At 49.8% G+C, this 22,342-nt stretch overlaps 1 protein-coding gene across 3 annotated transcripts in view; it reads left to right on the forward strand.

Moving 5' to 3' along the window:
* The window catches only part of Slc6a6 (solute carrier family 6 member 6), a 75,571-nt gene that overhangs the window by 5,711 nt on the left and 47,518 nt on the right, over positions 1-22,342 (forward strand). Inside the window, exon 2 of one of the 3 annotated variants that reach the window (XM_021164030.2) lies at positions 9,536-9,579. The gene's annotated coding sequence lies outside the window, so the exon portion shown is untranslated. Of the gene's footprint in view, positions 1-9,535; positions 9,580-16,591; positions 16,721-20,181; positions 20,193-22,342 lie in introns of those variants that run through there. The other 2 variants (XM_021164025.2, XM_029478891.1) reach the window with 2 other exon arrangements.

Below are 22,342 nucleotides of genomic sequence, written 5' to 3' on the forward strand. Positions count from 1 at the left end.
TGTGAATCACCCTTGTAATCCCAGGACTGTATGTATGTGTGTATTATATATGGCTAACTGTAGCACTGACTATTAAATGGAAAATTCTGGAAATGAGCAGTTCATGTGTTGTTGAAGACATTTTATGACAGTATTGGGTTATATATAATTCTAGTTTATTATGAGCTATTGCTCTCAGAATGACTAATTTATAAATGAAACTTTATCTTAATTATGTGTAAAGGGATCGGATAGAAGGCAGTATAGNCTGGAGGTCATTGCTTTCTGTATTTGAATACTATAGTGTGCCCTCTGGGNAAGAGGCATGATAACCATACAACAGCTTGTCCATCTGTCCAGCTTGTCCATCTGTCCTGCAGATGCTTTGTCTGTAGGCGTAGGATTGTGAGAGAATCTCCTGTGGGCATTATATGCTAGCTTTTTTAATGGACATACCATTTCATTTGTGTAGGAATGACAAACTGCCAAATGACTCACTTTTCACTTACAAAAATTATATACCTCAAGCAATACAGAACTCGCAGAAGCTAAAATATATCCCCTTCAGATCATTACAAAATATCCATATAAAAGGTTGGGTTGAGGGTATAAGCTGTGGATTGTATGCTTGCCANGTGTGAGGCACTGGGTTCCTCCCCCAGTGCTAATAAATGACTAAATAAAGACCTTAAGACTATCTGTTGCTCTCACATGCAGCTCTAGCTGTGTGGTACCTGCAGTGTCTGTCGGAATGCAGACTGCTTTTTATCACTTTCTGGGTCCATTTTCATTTCCTTGTGGGAGTAAGGATTTGCTCAGCAGGCCAGCCAGCCAACCAGCTAGCCAGCTAGCCAGTTGTGGTTTGGTTTTGTTTTTAACAAAAACAGTGTCATACCGTTCCAGGTTCTGCCACTTGATCTGTACAAACAATGGCCCATTGTGACCTGCCACCCCGCAGAATGCCCTGCAGAACACACTGCAGAACGTACAAGCCCACCAGCCCACTGTGCACATCCTTGGCTTGTGACCCTCTGGCCTCTTCTGTCCTAGCTGACCAACCAGACTACAGCTCAGTGAGGGCGTCGCCTCACTCAGTGGCTTCCAACTTGCCCTGAAGGTGAACAACAGCCCAAGCCCTTACAGCTGTCAGGAGTGTCTTTCTAAATACAGGAGCTCACCCATTCAATTCTCCTGCCTCAGNTTCCCAGGTGGCTGAAACTGCAGGTGTGTACCACCGGTTGCACCGCAAATGCTTATTGAGCACCTACTGAATATCAGGCACCGTCCCAAGGGTAGGAAGGGCAACAATGAATAAACCAGTCTCTGGTGCAGGGCGGCTTGCAGTCCCTCGGGAGAGTGAGGCCAACGTAGGGAGGGGGAGAAGATGAGTATCTGCAGGTTAATGTACAATCTCAGGCCTTTTATGCTGAGGGCAGGCACTTGGGAGCAAGTCGCAGGTGTGCGGAAGAGGGGTCCATTGACTTGAGTTCAGGGACTGTGGACTTTGGGATCACCCAGCTAACCTGCCCCACCCACCCACCTACCTCAGTGACTAGGAGCTCTGGTGAGGTCTGGGTGAGGTGTTTATCAGTGGAAGAGATCCAACCTTCCAATTACCTATTGTTCAGTTTCCCTGCTTCTGCTGTGCCCACCATTCTGGTTATGTAAAACTCCCCTTCTGGGAGGTAGGTTAAGGACACTAGCAAGATCTTGTGCAACTGACTTTTCTGGGGATGGATCCCAGGGAGGCTTCTACAGTTGGGCAGGTGCTAGCCACACCCCAGCCCCTCACCTCAGGGTTTCCATGCTGCTGTTCTTAGTCTCAGTTAATGGGAACGGGATGGGAAGGAAGCACCGCCCTCCCCCTCTCCAAGGGCGGGCTGCTTGAGAGATAATCACAGTCCAGGACCCAACTCCCAGAAAGCTTGGGGAAGAACCTGGAGCCTGGTACTGATGACCTGATCTGCTCAGCCCAGGACTGAGCTGCGTGGGGGAAGGGTGGGAAGGACATTCTGCCCAAACTTGCTGGGCATCCAGTGGACAGGAGACATCTATAACTGAGCCTACCTATCTCCTGGTCTGGTTAGTCTGTTTACCTTGTCCCATCCCCATTCCCNACCCTCCGCCCCCAGCCTTGGTATCTCTATTGAGTAGATGGAGCTTTTAGGCTAGGTCTCCTAGCTGGGACATTCTGAGTGTCCTGTTTCCATGGTGCTTGTAACAGGGTAGAAGTAGAATATGACTGGTTGCCATATTCCATCAACCCCCTTCCTACGGAAAGCCCAAAGGCTGAGATTGCTAGATGCTTGGCAGGGGATAGAGAAGTGTGGCTGGCCGGTGAATCTGTGCAGTCATGCCTAGTGGGTGAAGGGCACTGGAACAGGGCNGTTCTGAGGACTCTGCCCCTGCTCCAGAGCTAATCAGCCCCAATGGAAGGCTGGTCACGATTTCAAGGACCGTCATTCTATCACCAGATGGCAACTGGCATCCACAGCCTCCCGACCAGCCGCCATGTCTCCTGAGCACCTCTCTGTACCATCTAGGAGGTAATGCTGAGCCAATCTCCTGCTCAAGAGGCTTCCCCTGGCTCCAGAGCACCCTGTGAACTCTGTGACCAACTCTAAAGAAGAATTTGATGTTAGACTCTTCCCCAGATCTGGCTCATCTCTCCTTGTAGTCTGGGGTTCTCCGCCGAACCTAGCCCTTTGTTCCCCATCTTCTTCCCACTCCTCAAGTACAGCTTGAAGCTTCCTGGTCCAAGAAGCATTCCTTGACCCCAGGTGGTGCTTAACATACAGGAAACCAAAGATCACAAGAATCAAAGAGGACTTGAACTTCCCTGCCTGAGCTCCAAGAGCTCTGTCCCCGCGGCCTGATCTTGGACCTCTGTGAGCCTGCCATATATCCACCTGACCACCAGCTGGGGACANACTGAGAGAAGGGGAGATACTCCAGCATCTAGCAGAGGGGTCTGGCTCTCAGAAGTGCACCCCCATCCTGAAATGAGAGCCTATTCTTTGAACATCTATTGGTCCAGGCTTGGACCCACCCATCCACCCACCTAGCAGGTACTCATTCCTTCCGGGCTGTGCGGATATCACCAGTGGATAGGGCAGTCTGAAGTATTCCCTCCGGGGCTGTCTGCTTGGCAAGGGTGATGGATATCCAGCAAAAAAGTTATGCAGGTGAACGTATAAAATCAAAGCCGGGCATTGCGAACCAGGGCTGGTGTCCTTGGCCTCTGGTTTTCTTACTATGTGACGTAGGTGAATTCTTATCCCTTGGTCCTTGGGTGTGAGGAGATCATTTGTGGATCCTGAGGAGAAGAGTCCTAAGTCTGTGTGGTCCCAGTGTGAGGCGCACACCTATACTTGTCCTCTTGCTGATTTTCCACGGTGGCCCGACCCTTGCTTTGAAAGGAGGCATCTCAGTTTGGAGACTAGAATTCCAGAGCAGTGCTGAGCAGAGCTGTGGCAGCCAGCTTTTCGTATGGAATAATCTCCTTGGGAACAATGTGGGTTTGCCTAAACTATTAGTGGGAAAATATAGATTAGAACAAATCTTTAAAAAGAGAAAGGGAAAAAAAAAACCCACGCCTGCCAGCCCCTTCCCTTGGTGCTGTGGAGTCTATTTCTGTCTTTCGTTTCTCACAGAAGAAGGTGGGCTTCTTTTAAGGGTATCCTGTTGTGAGCCTAAAAAAAAAAAAAAGTGTCAACTCTTGTGGAATATCTCTTCCCCACCCCACCCCCACCCCCTGTCAGCCTTTAGCCATGCCAAGTGTTTTGTGTATTTTTTGGGGGGTGCTTCTGAGGATGAGACTCAGAACGGTAGGTAAGGGCTTTGCTCCAGTCCTGGGAAGAAGCAGTATGAAACACTGATATTATTTCTTTCTCTGTACCTGGTCCAGGCACAGTGGGGGAGGTGTGGCACGGGGGACTGTGGCAGTGGCAGAAGTTGGGTGTGGTGTGGAGGGTGCTAAGCAGCAGCTGTGAGCCTCCTTGTGTCCCTGAACCCCACTGGCTCGGAACCTGCCACCTCTCGTGGCCGTGAGGGAGAAGCTGCTCTGCCTCGCTGATTCAAGGGCACCCAGTCAGTGTGGTTTGGATGAGGGATTGCTGGGAGCTTGACGTTCCCTGAGATTATGCCCAGTTCTCCGGCTAGGGTGAGTTCCAGGGTCCATGTGTGTGGGTCTGCTTTGTAAGAAGGCGGGGGCAGTGATAGCTGGAAAGGGGAACTGAGTAGGGGATGAGTCGGTCGGTCGGTCGTTAAGAGGAGCGGAACTCAATTCCCAGCAACTGTGCGATGTCTCACAGCTGTCTGTAACTCCAGTTCCAGGACATCCAACACCCTCAAACAGGCAATGCACATGAAATACAAATAAATCTTTTTTTTTTTNAAAAAGGGCTGGAACTGGGAAATCACTTGGAACCCNTCACAGTGGTCTCCTCCCTAGGCAAGAGCTACCCCTTCTTAGCGTTAGCTTCTATTTTGAGTTCTGGGGTACAGGCTCCAGCCAAAGGATAATTTGCTTCCTTTGAATGTGAAGAGTTCAGCCTCTGCCAGCATCCTTGGAAAGCCCCAAACCTGCCACCAGGAAAATCTTGTTGTCTCTCTACTCATTGGGGATGGCTAACACCAGTTCTCCCTGAGGCCCCAGCCTGAGCCCCTCAGCCCATTAGTAGTATTTCTAAACTTCCTAACATTACCCTGAGATTGCTGTTACCAGGGTCCTGGAGCTACTAAGTGTTCATTGTGGTGTTGTGGAGTTGTAAATCATATAGACCAGCTCTGATCAGATTTTGGTTTTAGATGTGATTTTTTTAAAAAAACTTTTTCTACAGCCCAGGATGGCCACAAACTCATGATCCTCTTGCTTCAGCCTCCTGAATGCTGGGATTACAGGTGTGCACCACCACGCTAGGCTTTCTACCTGTCATGATACAGGTCAAGTTGGAGTCTCCAAGTTGGGACCTAGCATTCGGTATTCCTTAAAAGCCTAGCTGAGATAGCTAGCTGTACAGTGGGTACACCTGTGGTCCAGTTATGTGGGAGGTTGAGGAGGAAGTGTGGCCAGAGCCCAGGAGTTAGGGCAGTAGAGTCTCCGAGCCACATAGGGAGTGAGACCCAGGCTGTAGACCCTTCTCCTCCAAAAGATGAATAATATGATAAATTCGGTTTCCCTAGTGTTCATATTTTGCATAGGAAAACCCCAAAGCCTTCCTGGGGGCAGGTGACTGGCTCAAGGTCATAGGGCTGAGAGCTGGCTTAGCCGGCCTTGGGCCAGTGCCACCTTGGAAAGGATGCTTATGGGGAAGCCGCTTGCTACTCTGCAGTGTTGGCGGTCCAAAAAAGCCGCAGGAGGCTTTTGCAGGCAGCCAAGTCGGATGTAAGTCAGGGAGAGCCCAGGGCCAGCCAGGCCCTGCAGACAGGCCTAGTGGCTCCAGGCAGTGTGTCAGGACAAGGCCCCCAGCATGAGATCTGGCTTGTTGCCTGCTGGGGTGGCGATGGTGGAGGGGAGTCTTTGAGAGGCTTTTCAGCTCCTGGAAGACAACACAGGGCCTGCTGCAACACCCCTCACGTGGCCTCTGGTTATCTAGAGACATTCTAGCATGGGGGCTAGCAGAAGCGCTTGACCCAGGACCAATGCTGCCCTTGTGGAAAGCTGCATCCCTCTGGAATTGTCTCTAGTTGGGCTCTGCTTTGAGGATGCAGGGGGGCCCTGAGGTCTAGTTTCCTACCTGCCTGGGTCGTATGTTTACATGGGTCACTGGGCTTCATTCAGTAAGTGGAAGAAAAAGACAGGTTGAGTCTGAGTTCTTAGAACATGGTGGTCACTGGACCAGAAGTGACAGTTGTCACAGGACAGTGGAGAGAATAGGCGGCTCCATCCATATCTGGAATTCAGAGCTGGGGATGGGGTTCGCAGTCTGTTGTGAAGAGTCCTCCAGATGTTTCACAGGCCTACCAGGGAGGACTGATTTAAACATGTATGTCTTCCTGTGTGCCCTGGAGTGAGGACTGGGGATGAGGGGGAGGGTCAGGCCTAAGTTTTGCAACAGACACATGATAGAATGTCAGGCTATGGGGAACCTCAGATGTCAAGTCATTCTGTCACCTGCATCCTCCATGTTGGTACTAATGGGCTGAATGTCAGATAGACAGGAGCATAAAATGACACAGCAGGTTCAAGCCAGGGCACAGGTCAGTTGGTCAGTCGATCTGTCTGTCTGTCTGTCTCTGTCTCTGTCTGTCTGTCTGTCTCTCACACACACACACACATACACACACACACCACACACACACACTGCTGAGAATGGACACAGGACCTTGCTCATACTAGGCAACACCCTACCCATAAGCCATATCCCTAGATATTCAATTAATTAATTAATTAATTAATTATATTGGTATATGTATATGTTTTTGTATGTATGTGTGTGTGTATGTGTGTATGTACAAGTGTGAATCCTAGGAGGCCAGAAGTTGGTAATGAATCTCCTAATGTGGGTGTTGGGAGATAAACTCCAGCGAGCACAGCAGGCACTCTTAGCCACTAAGCCATCTCGCTAGCCTTGTATTTATTTAGTTTTTGAGATGAGGTTTTTCTATGTAGCTCAGGTCAGTCTCCAACTCATATTCTTTCTGCCTCATTCTCTCCAGTGCTGGGATTACATGTGTGATTCTCTATGCCCTAAGAAGACTGGATTCAGCAAAAAAATCAGTTTAAATTAACTTTAGAGGTAAATAGAACATTGACTGCTACGTTTACCTGAAGAGCACAGCTTAAGAATCCTCCAGGTGTGGCTATATTCGGGTGCTGAGATATGACCTTGCTCATACTAGTTAGTTTGCTCCATTTCTGGGCTTCGTGTTCCTCAGTGCTTACTCCATTCTCCCTGAAGGACCTTAGCTGCCCCAGTGAAACCCCATCTCCATAAGCCATCTCAACTTAGAAGAAGCCTCTTCTAACTCCTCCTCCTCCTCCTCTAAATAATTTTAGGATTATGTATGTGTGCATGGTGAATGTATACGTGTGTGTTGGGGGCAGTGCACATGACTTGTCATGCATGTGGATGTCATAGGAAAACTGTGAAGTCTGTTCTCACCTGTCACCTTTGTATGGGTTCTGGGGATGGTATTCAGGTTTCCAGGCTTATATGGCAAGTCTCTTTAACCCACTGAGCCTGCCGACTCCCCAACTCCCAGTGCTTTTAACAAGAGTTCTGGCTGTCATTCGAATTGTCCAGGCATAGTCAAGTCCACGAGTGAGCAACTCTGACTGGCCAGGTCTAGTTCACAAGTTCCTTCAGAAGTAGGAGGTGAGATCCATTTCCTGATAGGATGAGATTGATAGATGTGCCTCACCAGGTTAAATCAGTTCAGACTGTTCCTACATTGGGTATGAGTGCCAGCAAGCCACACAGACCCACTGATACAAGGGCCACTCTTATCTGTCTGAGCAAGCTGGCCTCTTACTGGTCAGGATCTATCTAGACAGAATGCCATTGCTCAAGGTTCCTTGAACAATGTGCTGAGAATTTGTGCTTTAAACACAGTGTCTCCATCTTCCTCGTTATCTTCCTTCCTTTGGCATGGGCCAGGAGAGTCAGGTACTTGTTACCATGTCCCATCTCTGTGCCTCACCCTTTGCAGATATTACTGACCCACCTCGGCTTCTGTAGGGCCATGTCCACCAAGGAAGTGGAGGAAGCCCCAGTGACTTCCCACTCATGTTTTAGTCTCACCTTAGGGTTCAGGGTTCCTTAAGAACAAGGGACCTCGGCTTCTTGAGGTGCGGTCTTTCCTCAAACACTGCCTGGTACGTAGTAGGTGCTTAAGAAATTGTTGACAGTTCCTACCATATGGTACCCTGGACTCAGTGCCTGAGCTCAGTGTGCTTAGTGTGTAGCAGTGAGTGCTCTGAGGAAGGAGGCTGGCAGTGAACTGACAGAGCAGCCATAACTCTGCTCAGGTTGTGGAAGAAGCTAGAATTGCTGCCAGAGAGGAGAGGTGGAGCTTAAGGGGGGGGGGCAGGTACCCCTGCCTACCTACCCCCCTTATCCCTATCCCTGTATATCACCATTAATTCCAATNTAAGTGTTCTTGAAATCTTAGATCTTCATTGATAAGAATGCTTTTCTTGATTCTACACATTTTTATAATCCAGGAAGGCTGAAAGGCCTTCCTGTGTCTGGGCCAGCAACTCTGCTGGTGGCCTGAGACGCCAGGCCCAGAGCTCTGCCCCTGCTTGTTTGAACAGAGACTCCCTGTTTTGGGGTGCAGCCCTACTGTGATGCTCCCACTGAATGTGCACAAGGCTCTGGGGGGTCCACCTGAACACTCTAGGTAACATGAACAAGTAAATCAAAATTCATGAGATGGCTTCTGGGCCATCCCCAGAGGATAGCTGCTGTCCAGCAGAGTCCAACAGGCTTCCTGGGCGCAATGGGTCTCAGTAAGTTTAATGAGATAACTGGGGGACTGTGCCTTTCTTAAGANTCTTGGGGCTGGACAGTCGTGGTGTCTCAGCTGGCAAAGGAATTTGCTGCCTCCTAAACTTGACCCAAATTCAGTCCCCAGGAGCCTCATGCAAGCTGTCCCTTGATCTCCACATGCCCCTGCCCTCCACCTCCACCTGCCACACACAGAAATGTAACAGTAATGGTGGTGACAGTAATAAAGAGAATCTGTCTAGCCTTACACTGTCCATAGGGGATAGCCAGTGACTGGTCTGGGACCTGGGCAGATTACAGAGCTCGTGGGAGTGCAGGCTTTCTAGTCTGGTCTGGTGAGTGGCTCACCTGTGCACACTAGCAAAAAGAACCTACCTTTATATATATAAAATATGTGCGTGATATGTGTATCTGTATCTGAAGCATATCCAGCATAAATGTAGAAGTCAAAGGNCAAGTTGCAGAGAGTCAGTTCTCTTCTTCCACTGTGTGGATCTGGCAAATCAAACTCAGGCTATCAGGCTGTCAGGCTTGGCAGCAAGCGCCGTTACCTGATGAGCCATCTCCCTGGCCCCAAAGGGACCTTTATTAGACATCAAACCCACCAAGGCTTCCAGCAGCCCCACACAGTGTGCAAAGACAGTTGAGTGATTCACTGGGACTTGGGCTGTCTGGGTTCAAGAGCAGTGAATCCAGAGAAAGGATTCAGAGTCAGTTAGAGGGAGAACAGGAGAGGAGAGGAGGGGAGGGAGAGGGAGAGGGGGGAGAGGGAGGAGAGAGAGAGAGAGAGAGAGAGAGAGAGAGAGAGAGAGAGAGAGAGAGAGAGAGAGAGAGAGAGAGAGAGAGAGAGAGAGAGAGAGAGAGAGAATGAGAATGTTTTCGTCTGGGTGGCCACCTGAGTGTGCATGAGCACATGTGTGAGAGTGCACATCTATGTGTGCATACACATGCTTGAGATTCAGCATCTTTCATCCCTGGTCCAGGTCCCATGGGCTCAAAGAGTCCCCTCTCTAGCATGTGTGTTGAGAGTCACCCATGATCAGATCTGGTCACCCTAGGCATGCAGGCCCTGACCACACCTCTTTGCTTCCTGTTTGCAACAGGTGCAGAGCCAGTGCCACAGCCTCTTCAGAGGAGCATCTCAAGTGTAAGTAATTTTTCGGCTTCCTTATTGGCTCAGGATCACCGCCACCCACAGCAGGATCCCATGGGGGAGGAGTCTCCAATTTAGTGTGTCTTCCTCTGCCTGTACTCATGCTGTGGCAAGGAATAGCCGAGGTAGATATCATTGGGGGTGGGGGAAACAGGAGTTTGGATGAGGTGATACTGAGCCCCAACTTCAAGGGGGTCCTGGCTCTAAAGAAAGGATCTCTACCGTGTGTGTGTGTGTGTGTGTGTGTGTGTGTCTGTGTGTGTGTGTGTGTCTGTGTGTGTCTGTGTTCTGAGCTCTACCACGAGCTACAGCCCCAGCTTCACTGAAGGTTCTATTTGAACAGAACAGAAAATGTTCAGTAAGTTGTGAGTGAATCTCCTGAGTTTCTCATGCCCTTCACTTTGATGGTCTGGGGTTGATGCTGGCCAGGGGGTCTCATCCCTGTGCACTGCTGGGAAGAACCACACGAACAGTATTTTTGCTGAATCACTGGGGAGTAAGTCACAAGTGGGGTGCTNCTTCCCCTAGTCTTTCATGTATTTCCTCAGAGCAACGCCATTGTCTTATGTAACCACAGCCCGATTATCAGCCTGGGACATTTAACATTGACATAGTTCTCATATCTAATCAGCTGATTGTCTTGGTACTACACCTTGCTTTCTCTTCTCTTAAATGTTTCCCCCCTTCTTCAAGTTCAGAATCCTAACAGTGCCTGCAAGAAGGATTTGTTTTCAGGCTGATTTAGCTGATTTGGAACTTGGGATTCAAAGTCCTTTAATCTTGACATCTACTAAGGAACACTGGAGTGTGGTGTATACGCATTCTGGAGAACATTCCAGGTTCAGGTCCTTGCCCTGTGATCTGGTTCCAGGTTCAGGTCCTTGCCCTGCAATCCGTCCTGCCACTTTGTTGATCTTGTGACCCACTTGTGGACCCTGCTCTCAAATTTGAGAACTCCACCTTCCTTGATAGAGATTTCTTAATATCTAATCTCCTCCTCTCACTCCACACTCCTCTCTCTTTTTCTCTCTTCTTTTTCATTGGCTCTGGGGTCGTTGCTTTCCAGCATAAACAATGCTTCATCCTGAGCTGTTCTCTTAGCTTCCGAGGAAGTCTCTCAATGACACAGGGCTGGGATATGGTCAATTTGGGGTCATCCGTGGGACTCTCACGAGACCCTTCTTAACTGCCACTGTGGTCAGACCCAATTGCACTTTTGGTTAGTTTCTGACCGAGTGTGCTCCTGTATAAAAAAAAAGCCAACTGGAGACCATAGGTTCTCTGACGTCAGATATGCCCATCCCCAGAGACTCAGAAGAACTTCCCCAGCAGCTATTGAGTGGGTAGAGAACCATGCTCAGAGTCTCAACCTTAATGGTCCTGTGTCAGGNACACTTATTGCCTGTGGGTACTAGACGTTCCTCGAAGTGTAACACATTAGCTTGTTACAACCCCTAGAACCATGCTACAGCCTCAAGAGCTGCAGGAGGTAGGAGTTCTTGTTCTTTCGGTAAAAATGGCAGATGAACAGGTGGAATGCTTACTGAGTGCCAGGCAAGGCCGCATCCCTCAGCAGCTTGGATGCAGACTTTGAGTGCCGTTGTCTTCTAAGTACTGTTAGCTAGCACCATTGTGCAGACTGGGAAACTGAGACTTAGGGGGACCTCCCAAGTTCTCACAACCACAAACCCACTTGCCCAACTCTGGTGCCCACTTGGTGGCACTGCCCTCCTGATAGGTGGGGAGCCCCTTCCATCTCCAGCGACTTCCCTTTTCCAAGGTCTTCCTGCTGCTGGTTAATGAGCAGCCAAGGATAGTGGGAGCCAGGGAGGCCACTGCTCACTCTGAGGCTGGAATGTGAGTTTTGTTTCTAGATAAAGAGTCTTGTGCAAGTGACTGGCCCCATGGGGCCTGGCAACGTCCTAGGCAGAGCATAGATGGCGACCATGCTGTTCCTCTTCAGTGCTGATTCCAGCTGCACACCAGGCTACCTAGGCCGGTGCTTTGGCCCTCAGACTGCCCCACATCACTCTTGTGTAGCCCTCCTGGCTTGCTGTTTCTGAAAAGACTCATGGCCTCCCCTCCACCCTCTACGTGGAGGTCAATGGGGTTTGCAGGGAGTATATTACACAGGGATGATACGCAGTCTGAGTTCTGGGTGTGGCCCACTCCCACACATTCCTGGGGCATCTGGCCTTTGGGTTTCCAACCAAGAAGGGCAAGATCTATCTTTTTAGCCTTAAGGCAGGTCCAAATTCATTCCTAGTCTGGGGGCTGGCATGTGGCTCTGTGGCCCTTTGTAATGCCTGGAGTGCTTTCTCTACAAAACAAAAAAGCTCTTAGCCCAGCCCCAGCCTATGTAGGATGTGTGACCCTGAAGGGAGTCACTAAACATCTCTGAGCCTCAGATCTCACCTCTATAATGGAGTAGTTATATCCAGCCAAGAGGGCTGCAGTACACTGCAGGACAGGGGTTGGCAGAACAGGTGACATGGACACGTAATGAGCCCAGGGGAGTTTTATGGGCTCAGGACAACTAACAGAGTGAGTGGCAAGCACAAAACCGAGACTCATCGAAGGAGTCCCTAGAGAGGCTTCATCCCCTCGATTGAAGAGGCAAGTCTACGTCCCAGGGTGTTGTTCTCTGGGGTGCTTGTCCTTTAGGGTGCTAGGTACTCCTGCTTGCCTGTGGATACCAATGTCCTGCTCCCTGGAGGCCTCCACAGTGAGAAAATGCTTATTTATCATGTTTACTCTGACTATAAAAGTCATGTTTTCAACACAGAGATAAGGGAAAACGGCACCCTTTTCTTTTCCCACCACACAGAGGTGACCACAGTATAATGGAGTGGTGTGTGCATTCACACATGTGTCCGTAAGCTGATCCTGGTGGAACATGTCTGTCATCCTACCACAGGGAGGCTGAGGCATGGAGGTCTTTCTAGCCCAGGCTCTATTTAGCTTAGGAATTTAAGGCCAGTTAGGGCTGCAGAATAAGACCCTGCGTTGTTTGGTTATTTAGGGTTTTTTTTTNNTNNTNNTNNTTTAAAAAAAAAAAAAAATATCTGAAGGCAGGCCATGGTGGCAGAGGCAGGCAGATCTCTCTGAGTTTGAGGCCAGCCTGGTCTATAGAGACCAGAGAAACCCTATCTAGAAAAACCAACACCAAGCCAAACCAAAAGATAAAAGATCTGGAATCTTGCTGTGTTGTCTGGGCTGGACTGAAACTCACTTGCTCTAGCCCTTCCTCTGCCTCAGCCTCCTGAGGTGCTGGGACCACCATTAACTAGCTAACGTGTGGAAGCTGGAAAAACATTTTTTTAAAGAATACTCCAGGCAGTAGGGAGGGAGGGGGAGCCCCAGGAGGTACATTTCCTGCCTTTTTCCTTGGCTAGACCCTAAGTGTTCTGGGGGCTTCCTCTGTCTTTCTCTAAAGCCTCCTCCCTGCCACGTGGCTCCTTGTTGGTGCTGGACTTCCATTCCAGCTTATCTTAAACAGACTGCCTCCACCTCCCCACCCTACCCCTCTGGCTCCCAGACCCCCAGTCTCTATTCCCATCTTGGAAGCAGTCACTCACTCAGATTTATGATTTATAGCTTGCCTGCCTTGGGGAATTTTCTTTAATCTCTAACAAAACTGTCCTCTTTGAATTTAAACAAACAAAAAAATAACAAACAAAAAAAGTGATCCNGGCGTGGTGACACATGTCTATGATCCCAGACTTTGGAGCCTGAGGCAGGAGGATAACTATAAAGTGGAAGCTGGTCTGGGCTACATAGAGAGTTCCAGGGCTCTTGAGGAAAGCATTTATTTAATCCCCAAGTGAGAACTTGTTTTTAGTTACGCTCGCCAATAAAACACTCCACAGTGAACAATGCCCTGCTTCTATTTTTTTTTATTGCAATAAACTATATATAAAATGTGTAATTAATTGATTGTCACTCTTGGGAGGGGGCTGGGTGCTAGGAATGGAACGGGGCGTCAGCAGGCTGGGCACGTGATCCACTCTGAGACTTACCTGAGCCCCACTGTAGACACTCTGCCTTCAGGGCTCAGTAGGGGTGATAGTGCCCCCCACCCCCACCCCCACCCCAGGAGCCAGCTCTGGGCTTTCTGTCTGATGCCCTGACCATACCTGCACATGGCCATATCTTACACCTTGATGCAATGTACAAGTCTTCCCCTTCCCCACATGGGGATGGGACCCAGGGTGCGTGCTCGCCTCAGATTCTGCTACTTAGATGCACTGCTACACTGGGCTACCCATTTTAAAGATGTACAGACTCCCAGTGTTGAATCTCTGGTTCTCTAGAGAACATACTCTTTGACATCNGTGACAGCTTTGGGGTACTAGGAAGAAGTGGCAGCCCTGCTCTAGGGACACTTCTGCCTTTGGGGCCTCAGAGAAAAAAATTAAAACATCACACCTAGACCTGTCCTTACCCAGCCCTTCTCATTGGGAGAAGACTAGAAAATCCCAGAAAAATGAAACCAAAAACCCATCAACACTGGGAAATTAAAACCAAACTCTACCCTCTAGTGACCCCTAATCCAGTCTTACCACATATGGCCATTGTCAAAATGTGCATGAAGTCATGCATTGCAGCCTTCTGGGAGGGTCAGGAAAGAAAAACCAAAAGTTTTTGGTATAGTGACAGGCATATAGTTTGCTCAATAAACAGTAGCTGTCATTGCTACACCTTCCTGCTGCTGGTATGATTGGGTTCTACTGTTTCGGGTAAGCCAGGACACACAGGCAGAGCTCTAGATTTCACAATGCTTTCTGCATTTGTCACTCCCATAGTCATCTAAGATAGCTCTTACTGCCCCATACCACTGGTGAGAAAACTGAGGCCCCAGAAGGCAGTGATGATCTCTGGCTCTTGTTTTCCATGCTGGGACATGGGCTTCCTCACAAATGCCAGGGCTGGCCGGCAGGTCATCTATCCTGGCCATATTTGTGGCCAGAAAGCTTGGGCCTCTATGACGGTGCCCCAGGTAAAGCTTCTTAGTCTTGGTGCTTGATTCCAGCAGGGCTCAAACAGGAATTCTGTCAAGAACAAGGTCTCTTCAGGAACAAACAATCTCTTGGAGATCAGAGATGCTCTCCACTCTTGAGAGAAGTTTGTGGATGGTATTTCTACTTGTTCACCTATTTATTATCAGCCTGGTCTGCAGAGGGAGCTGGCTTCAGACACCCCTGCAGGAGATCCTCTATGGCGTCTTTACCAGTTTTCCACCAATTTGCAGAGGGGCCTTAGGCAGCTGCTCTACCTCTCTGGGCTTCTTTTCCCCATGAAAACAGAGGAGGTGGGTCACATGTTTCCAGATAGGCTTTTGGGGTCACAATGACCAGACAAAAGCCCCACCTTTACTTAGGGGCTGCATGCACTGGTACAAGGCTCCTCCCCTCTTTGTGCCAAGTGCTCCGGACTGTACACGTGTCCTGTGACATCTGTGGAACACAAGGAAACACTGATCCTGCCTAGGTCCCAGTCTCTGCTCAACCCCAGCTTGGCTTTGTGGGACACCTATGTGGGGTCACAGCTCCCAATCCCACTCTTGTTTTGGCTGGCATTCCTCTGTCCATTGTTTCCCAGGCTGAATCTTTGCCTCGAGGGTTATCCCTCAACTCTCAACCATCCCTGCACCCTCGCCCTTCATCCCTCTTTTTGTTCTTGCTGTTTTCTAANACCAGTTTTTATCTGGGGCCCTTGATCATTCCTCTTACAGAGCTTTCTCTTGTCTTGTGGGAAGAATGCCACAATTGATTAGTAATGTCTGTCAGGGAAGCAGGCTAGCAGAAGGTGGAATGCATATCATTTGTGTAATGGACACCTGAAGAGGGAAAGCCCAGAGGACTTCAAAAGGTCTCCATAGCCAGCAGGAAAGAGGCTTCATGGGGATGGAAAGAAGAGAAGGAGGGACCTGGGGAAGGAGGATGGGTAGACACCTTGATTTTCACACCAGGCAGCCTGAGTATTCAAACTCTCANATTATACTATGCTTTGTGTTTTGTGCTGAGGTGTGGATGACACAGGGATCCTTTGGGACACTGGATAGGGTTGCCAGGTAAAATACAGGGCACTGACTCCNTGAGAATTCACATGTATCACTCTGTAAGCCACTCCGTGAGTCCTTTGCAAGAATGTGAGTCCTTTGCAAGAATGGCAAGTGGTTTTAATTCAGCCCCTGATTTTGGTAGTTTGTTGTTGTTGTTGTTGTTGCTGTTTGGTTTTTCAAGACAGGGTTTCTCTGAATAGCCCTGGCTGTCCTGGAACTCACTCTGTAGACCAGGTTGGCCTCGAACTCAGAAATCCACCTGCCTCTGACTCCTAAGTGNTGGGATTAAAGGCGTGCACCATCACTGCCCAGCTGAGTTTGGTAACTTTAAAAGCATGTGCCTCTTATTAATGCATCTGTCAAATCATGGTCACAGGACATAGCTGGGGGTAGCAGGGAGGTTGCCGCATGTAATAAACCAGACATTCAGGGACATTTGTCATCCTAAAAGAGTCAGAACCAGTGTGGCCTTCTTTCTTGGCTTTTGAAATAGGGTCCCACTGTGTTGCTTTGGTTGACTTGGGAACTTACAGTGATCCTCCTGCCTCATCTTCCTGACTGCTGGTATTATAGTTATGAGCCACCACACGCAGCTCTTAGAGAGTGGCCTTTTCCAGGCTGACTGATGCCTGGGTCCTGTGGACAAGGAGAGATGTCACCTCAGCTTCTGACCTGATCTGCTTGGGGCAGGATCTTGACTTTCCCTTAGCCTTTGTCCTTTCCAGGCTTTGAGAAAGTTTACCCTTTTATGTTTCTAGCTTTGCCATCCCCGGGAAAGACCAGGGCTGGCAAGAGTGCTTGGTAGTAGGGGAAGTTTGGGGGAAACTCTCTGAAGCATATGAAAAGTGAGAATCGAAAGTCTGGTCATCAGCCATCAAAAGCTGTGGACTTTTGCTGCTGTGGGCGTGTTTGTTTGCTCTCCCAGCTCCTGGGAGGTGGTGCAGAGCTTACAGCTACCCTCAGCTTCACAGTGAAATGGAAGCCAGCCTCAGCTACACGAGACTGTCTCAAGAAACAAATGTAGTCACCTTCTCAGTGTTTCAGTCCCTCCTGTGTCCCAGGGATTCAGAGGTGAGTGACAGACAACCCCCCCACCCACCCTCCAGCCTGGAGATTCCCAGGGCCATGGGAGTCTGAAGCTATCTTGCTAAGTGTGCCTGTGCACATGTGCTAGGAATGGAAACCAGGGCTTGCCCACAGCCAGGCAAACACTCCAGCACTGAGCCTCATCCCTGTAGGGATGCTCTGGACACTCACATCATTTCTGGAGGTCTTAAGCAACAGGTGGGCAAAANCCCGGAAGAGCATTACCCAGAGAGGAAGCAGTGTGTCTAAACGCTTGGCGTGGCCGAGAGTGAAAGTGATGATCGACTTTCAGGAAGCCAAGTCTTAGCCTGGCCTTTCTTCTCNGAGGGGGCGGGGAAGGGGAGTGGAGAAGAGACTCTCACCTGGNGACCTCAGAGCCGCATGTTATGTCTGGGCGTTGATCTTGATCCACTTAGGGGAACCAGACCCCTGGGGACCAACCAGTGGCCATATTCTGTAGCTCCAAGTAGGGGCTATAAGGTTTGGGCGATGGGCATCTGTGAGGGAAAGGGCACAGCTGGTCTCTCACCCCAACACAGTGGCTGGAGGTTCTGGGAGAAATGCTAAGTCTCACCTAGTCAGACATTCCACAGGGCTTGGGGGTTGGCCATAGAGAACCAATTTGCNAGAGCTCCTGTTTTACACGTNATGGAGAACCAGAAGATCTGGTGTTATCCCCGAGGGACACACCACCAGCTCTGGCTTTGTTTCTTCCTTTGGTGGAGTTGAGAGGGGCCTGGTCAGGGTCAGTGTTTGTTTGAAAAGCTCATGAAATAAAAGCTGGTTGATCTTCCGGGGGTGGGGGTGGGGTGGGGCAGAGGGTGTGTTACGTCTCCTGGAGCAAATCTGATCCTGTGCTGCAGCCCTTCCTCCAGCCTTACCTTGTGTAATTTGAGATGGTCCATTTAGTAGATGGTGCTACTGAGGCCCTCTGGGAGAAGCCAGGGTCCTGAGGTCAGCAGTGACCCATTAAAATTCCAATCAAAATCTAGGTGAAGCAGCAGAGGAGGCCAGTAGATTTAGGGACCAGATTCTCAGAAGGAGGTGTCTTCCGCTATGGANTTAAGAGAATAAGACTGCAGAAGCCAGGGGAGGGACCCTCCTTTCCAGTCACCAGTCACATGACACCAGTATTAATGTAGAACTCNGCCACGGGGTGGGGGTGGGGGGAGGTCAGAAGGAACTCCTTGACCAAATAAATAGAAGAGTCAATTAAAAAGGATGGAGTTAGGGGCTATTTATAGCGGTGGCCTGAATCACAGGTATCCTTGCCCCACGGAGGAAAAGGAGACCTTTTTTTGGGTGGCCCAGGCTGTATACATGATAACTAAGCTGATTAAGCTTTGGGTTTCAGAGGGTGGGACACTGGAGTCTGAGTGATGAGCCCTTGAGAGTGACAGCTCAGGAAAGGTGAGGGGCGGGAGCGCTGCTGGGGCAGGCAGTGGGTGGGGAGGAGCTGTCAGCCTGTAGAAATGGCTTGCACTGGGATAGACCCTGGAGTTGGCTGTCTCCACCAATGATAGTCACTGGAGAGTATCCGTTCCCTGGACTTTGGCCTCCTGGTTGAACTTAATGGGTGGAAAAAAAAAGCCCTTTCTCTTAGCTGGAGGGGTTGGCATTTAGCAATTNCAGCTGGTCTCCCTGACGCTCACCTGAAAAACACTTAGCAAGGCCCTTGTGGCATGTCTGTTGCTGCTGTCACTGCCATCTGCCACATAGCTGCCCCGCCACGTGGCTGCATCCGGCCTGTGAAGGCAATTATGGTTTGGGTTAGATTGGAGATGAGGGCTCTTAATTTGGTGGGGGAGGGTTTATTTTGNAGAGTGTTCCCTCTACCTTTTGCCACTGTCAGTACCCTCCCGTGCCAAGTTGAAGGGGTTAGGACTTTGTGGTGTTAAAGGTGATAACCTGGAAACAGTCCTGAGCTCAGCAGTTAGGGATCCAAGACTCCAGAGTGTGTTTCTTCTGCTTGTGTAAACCTTGGTCAAGCGGCTTAACCTCTTGAGCCTTGGTTGGGCATCTACAAAGTGGGGCAATGGCTCTCATCTCGCTAGCTGGTGAGGGTTGGGTAGCGAAAGACAGCTGGGCATCCTGGCATGTATTGGCTGAGCAGGTGGGTGTCTCTTGGTGTGCATATGACATTTCCAGAGTGCTTTTGTTCCTGCAGGCTAAGATGCTCTGACGTCTCATTACCTTTGGACTAATTAGGAGATAAGTGAGCGGCGGCAATCACTGGAGAAGGATTTAAGGGAAGAAGGGAAATATTTAGCCTGATTAAAAACAACTGCTATTAGGTGGAATTATATAAAGCACCCAGAGCTGTGTGGCCACATGTCAGCTGCAGTTATTATTTCAACCATAGGAAAACAGTTGGAATTAGAGGAACAAAGGGTTGCTATGACTACGGCAAACCCAGGTCTTTCTCAGTGCACCTGGGGCAGACCCAGCCCCCGCCTGGTACAGAAAGCAATCTGAGGCTACCCGAGAAGGTTCAGGATTACAGCTGGGGAACCAGAGCCTCATCGCTGGGAGATGGGTGTAGGCTGGGCAGGGAGGGCTTCCCTGAGGAGGTAGCATTGAAGATGGAGGAGGGCCAGAAATATATCAGGTGCCTGGGAGTATATCCCTCTGTGAATTGTCAGGGCCGCCATGGTGATTAGAGGTTGGAGGAGGTCTCCCTTTCTGGCTTTAGCTCCACTAAGAGACATCATATTTCTCTTGTGTGCGCACTCTCTCCTCTCTCTCTCTCTTTCCCCTTTCTCCCTCTTCCCCCTCTCTCCCCCTCTACTCCCTCTCTTTGTCTCTCCCTCTCCCTCCCCTCTCTTTCCATCTCTCCTTTGCCCACTCTCTGTCTCCCTGTCTGTCTCTGTCTCTCTCAGTGTTGTGCTGAGGACAGCTGGAACCAGAGGCTATGCACATACTAGGCAAAGCTCTGCTACTAGTTAAGCCCCTGATGGAGATTATTTTTTACGGTTTATTGAATGTGTGCATACACACACACACACATATGTATATAGTATGTGCACCACATGGATGCAGTGCCTATAGAGGCCAGAAGAGGGCACTGGTTCCCCTGGACCTGGAGTTCCAGATGGTTGGGAGCCACCACACTCTAGAACAGAAAGTGATCTAAACTATCAGACTATAAACTCTATAAGCTCTAAACTATCAGGCTCTAAACTCTTCAGCCCATGGAGATTTTTTTTTTTTTTTTTTGGTTTTTCGAGACAGGGTTTCTCTTTATAGCCCTGGCTNTCCTNGAACTCACTTTGTAGACCAGGCTGGCCTCGAACTCAGAAATCTGCCTGCCTCTGCCTCCCGAGTGCTGGGATTAAAGGCGTGCACCACCACGCCCGGCTATTTTTTTAAAAAAAATGGCAAAGTTATTTTTCACCATGATGTAAAAAAGAAAACATTTTAATAGCAAAACATTACGAATGGGNTGGGGTGCATCTCAGTGGCCAAGTACCTAGCATTTGAAGCCCTGGGCTACCATCCCCAGCACAGCAGGGGGGAAAAAGGACTGTGATGCTAGAAGGCAGGGGATTCTGCCACCCCCCACCCCCACCCCCCAGTACCAGCTGGTGAAGGCTTTGTCCCCGATGGACACTGGCCATCAGCCTACACAGCCATGGGGCAAAAGTCCTCTGGAAGACAAGAGTCAGAAGCAGTGATCACTACTGTCCTCAGCACNCCCCACCCCCCCATACACACAAAGGGCAGCTCCTTGAGAATGACTGATGTAGGAGAGGAGGGAGGGGCCAGGGAGGGGCAGTGGAGGAGGTGGGGTGACATTCCATGTTTGAGTCCCAGTGGTTCTTGGGATCTAAATGGACACTCAGCAGGGCTATGCCCAAGTCCTGACTGCCAGAGGTTTAGGGAGAATGTCAGTCACTTTTGTCATTGTCTTGTCAGCTGGGGCTCTGAAGACCCTGCAGTGCCAGGGCTCACCTAACCCCAACAGTGCTATTAAACAGGGCCGTTCTCTAGAGACTGCATTGTGAGTTCTCTCTCTCTCTCTCTCCATGTGTTTTGCCTGTGTGTGTGTGTGTGTGTGTGAGGAACAGCGAGGCATTATAGCTCCAGGTTGTGGGGTTCCCCAGTCAGCTGATTCAAACCTCGCTCCAGTGAGAGACAGTCTGGCCTCAGCAGTGGAGACTGAGGCCTTCAAGGCCTCCTTACTGTTGGCATCCCATGGCAGGTATTTCTCTGGTTGGGAATATTCTGTTTTCACCCCTTTCTCACAAATCCCAGATTGTCCCTGTGGCATGGTGCTATAAGAGGCTAGCCTGCAAAGTGAGTTCCAGGACAGCCAGGGCTACACAGAGAAACCCTGTCTCTCTGAAAAAGCCAACAAAACAAAANCAAAAAGGGGCTAAGCTGGCTAATTTGTGCCCCTCCCAGGATACCAGATGAGGCGGACCTTCTGTATCCAAGGCTGCCCACTGCAGTTGGGTGTGGCAGGGACACTTTATGTTTGGATCAGACAGGCAGACCTCAGAAGTCACCCCACCAGCCCTCGCCTTTGTCTCTTAAACTCCTCCCAGTTAAGTGTGTTGGCCTTGTCTAGAATTGGAAGCTTACCAGGTTACCTGGGACCAGGGCCTGATTTTCCCTAAGCCTGATTCTCTCTTTGTAAAATAAAAGGAGGAGTGGGTGTGGCAAGGAGCAGCCTTTGAAGGCCTCTGAAAGGCCTCTNCCTTTGCTAGGCCCCCAGTGTATGCAGGCTGGCACTTAATGCACTGCATCAGCCAACCAACGGCTCTTCCACTGGTCAGTTTTGTTTGACATTTTATCCAGTGCCTCCCAGGTCCCAGCCCTGCCCTTCCCTGCATCTCTTGATTCTAAGACTCCTGGGAAGCAGATGTAACGGGTGAGATTTCCGGGCTCCACCTTAAAGATTTGAGTCAATAGGTCCAGATGGGTCTAGGTACTCACACTCTAGATTTGTCTCTGGGTTCTACAGACTATCAGGCCAAGAGCTGGCTGGCTGGAAGTGATAGAAGCAGATGGAGCTCTCTGAGTTCAAGGCCAGCCTGGTTTATATGATGAGTTCTGGGCCTGCTAGGACTACACAATGAGACCGTGTGTCAAAACAAAACAAAACAAAACAAAAAGAAAGAAAAGAAAAAGAAGCTGAGGTTTCTCAAACTGATCTTGAAACTTTGCCCAAACTTTCCCAGTTCTGAACCAGAGCGCAGCCCCTAGCGAATAGAAGGTTTGATGAGGCAGGGTCAGTGGCAGGATCTGAGATGCGTAAGAAGGCTTCCAGTCCAGGTAGAATACCTTTATCATGGGTGTTCCAAGCGCACAGGGCTGGAAAGGGGAAGTGCCAGGAGAAAGCGGCGGTCCTGGGTCGCAAAAAGGGGTCCCCACCCACCCAGGACCGGACAGAAAGGGCCGGTGATGCTTAGGTTCAGAGAGAGCTCTGCAGGAAGCTGGGCCCCATTGCTAGTTCTTGAGCCAGGGTTGACCTGGCTGCCAGGCAGAGTCTGCTAGAAGTGAGTTGGTGGGGACCACACCTCCAAGGAGTTTGCAGCAGTCCATGTGTCTGCATCCTGTGATGCTCACCTAAGTGGTGGGTCATGTGGAGGCAGTGCTGGGCCT

Source organism: Mus caroli, chromosome 6 (genome assembly GCF_900094665.2).
Source record: "Mus caroli chromosome 6, CAROLI_EIJ_v1.1, whole genome shotgun sequence".
Classification (NCBI taxonomy): domain Eukaryota; kingdom Metazoa; phylum Chordata; class Mammalia; order Rodentia; family Muridae; genus Mus; species Mus caroli.